The sequence below is a fragment of the Zingiber officinale genome, chromosome 2A (assembly GCF_018446385.1).
Source record: "Zingiber officinale cultivar Zhangliang chromosome 2A, Zo_v1.1, whole genome shotgun sequence".
Lineage (NCBI taxonomy): Eukaryota > Viridiplantae > Streptophyta > Magnoliopsida > Zingiberales > Zingiberaceae > Zingiber > Zingiber officinale.
Window position 1 is genome coordinate 81,230,535 of NC_055988.1, and position 2,221 is coordinate 81,232,755.

Sequence of the window (2,221 nt, forward strand, 5' to 3'; positions counted from 1 at the left end):
AAAGGTAGATGGAGCATGAATTCCCAATTCATTATCTTGAAGTCTAATAGTTTTGTATTGTTGCTAACCATGTAGTCTCATAGGTAAATTCTAGGGTAGATGTTGAGGATGACGATGGCAAGAGTCGTGCCAACACTAAAATGAATGCATATAAAGGGAGAACCAATTTGTGCAGGCATGAAGAAGCATTTGAAGAAGAGAGAAAGTTGTTGACAGACTTTCTCTCTAGGGAGAAATTGTAGTACGTTTATTTTTGATATGTTATTTTTTTTTTGTAACACTTCTTTCTCAAATTTTATAATAAAAATTATTTTTATCTTCCTTTAGTGTTGTCATTTGACAAGATGAGTTCCTGAGCTTAACAAGACTTATATTCCATTCTTTTTTGTTTGGTGAGACTTTTGGAAGTCAAATCATAAATGTTTTCATGAGGATTATGTAAAAACATGGTCCGACTTATGGATTTGAGATTTACTATATGGACACAACTATGCAGGTTTGTAGCTAATTTAAATATTTGATAGTTGATATTTGATTTTATTTCTTATTATATTAAGATACATGATTATATCTTGCTTTGAATGTGTAGCAAGAAGTGTTTCATCACTTGGAGCTATATGGTAAACACATGAAAATATGCAACATGGATTACAGAGCTTTTATTGCAAGGTTGACATCCACAACCAACATGGATTGCAGGAACTGAATGAAGATCTATTTAGAAGATACAAATATATCACTTTCCTAATTAATGACAGGTGACATTGGTATTTGTTGGTTTTTAAAACATCTGAAGAAAATTTTATAGTGTGGAATTCAAATCATGATTCATTTACAGTAAGGATGACTAAAGTTTATGTGAGTTTGATGATATTCTACTCTAATAAGTCTTAAGATAGCAGTATGAAACCATTCCCTATTTTGTAGGCACTTTTTTTAGTTGGTTGCATACTTCATCTTTTAGGATTAGACATAGACAGTCATGAGGTATTGAGAGAACAGTGTCATCATCAAGGCACAACTCTGGATTGTGGCATATATGCATGCATGTGGGTGGAGTGTTTATCTCGTGACATAGATGATATTTGGAGATTTGTAAATGATGTGAGGATGAGAACTTATCAGGCCCGTGTTGCATCAACTATATTATCAGATGATAAAGGATTGTTGAAAAATACATTTGACTAATTTATCTCATCTTTTATTTCTTATGGTAAAATAGATGTAGTAATAGGAGTTTGAATTTTGTCTTTGTATGAAGTTTTGTACTGTTAGTTTTTTTATGGTAAAAACAAATGTAGCACTGATTATAGACATATGACTTAGTGATCAAGAAATAGCTGTAGAAATTTTTGTTGATTTTTATTCTATTGGTATAATTAGGTACAAAATATCTAAAATCAAATATATATGTAGTTTAATTAGATATAATTGTACAAAATTTGAGTATATATGCACTTTAATTTGGCTATAAATGTAGTTCAATAGGTCTTAATGCCTCAAAAATAGAGCATTATTAACTCCAATTAAGGTATATATGTACGTGAAATTAGTATGATTTATAAATTATAGGGTACATTTGGAGGTTTTCCATGAGATTTGTAGAACAACAAGCATGAACGTAATACCAACTAAAGCAGTAATACTATTCCTATTTGGTTTTTCTTTAAGAGATAGACAAAACTCTGGGTCACTTCTTTACTAGTAAATAGTATTATATCTTGGGTGCAGTGTGAGCAAGCATTCCTAGATAAATTCTACCCACCAAGCAAAACAACACACATGAAATCAGATTGCTAACTTTAAACAGACTGATACAGAATCTCTCTCTGAAGTGTGGGATAGATTCAAAAGTATGCTCAGATCATGTCCACATCATGGATTAATATTGGGAAAATAGTTAGTGATCCACACTTTCTACAATAGAATCAATTATTAGACTAAAGTGTTTCTAGACTCCGCATCTGGCGAAGCACTTATGAACAAAGGTTTAGATGAAACAGAAGATATAATAGAGAGTGTGGTTCTTAATTACCATCAATGGGCATCAGAAAGAAGTGAAACTATTTTTCTTAGAAATCCGATCAAAATACCCAAAAAATATGACCTTGATACTTTGAGTTTGATATCTGCGAAGGTTAATACTTTGTCTAAGAAGTTTGAGTGAATGGGTTCCAACTTGGTTAACTCAATTATGGGAGTTTGTGACTCCCGTGGAGGG

The 2,221-nt window shown here is 31.7% G+C and overlaps 1 non-coding gene across 1 annotated transcript; it reads right to left on the reverse strand.

Annotated features, from left to right (window-relative positions):
* Positions 1-1,776: 1,776 nt before the first annotated feature.
* LOC122044565 lies at positions 1,777-1,884 on the reverse strand. Its single transcript, XR_006129600.1, has one exon. It is a non-coding gene; the product is annotated as a small nucleolar RNA R71 (small nucleolar RNA).
* Between the last annotated feature and the right edge of the window lie 337 nt (positions 1,885-2,221).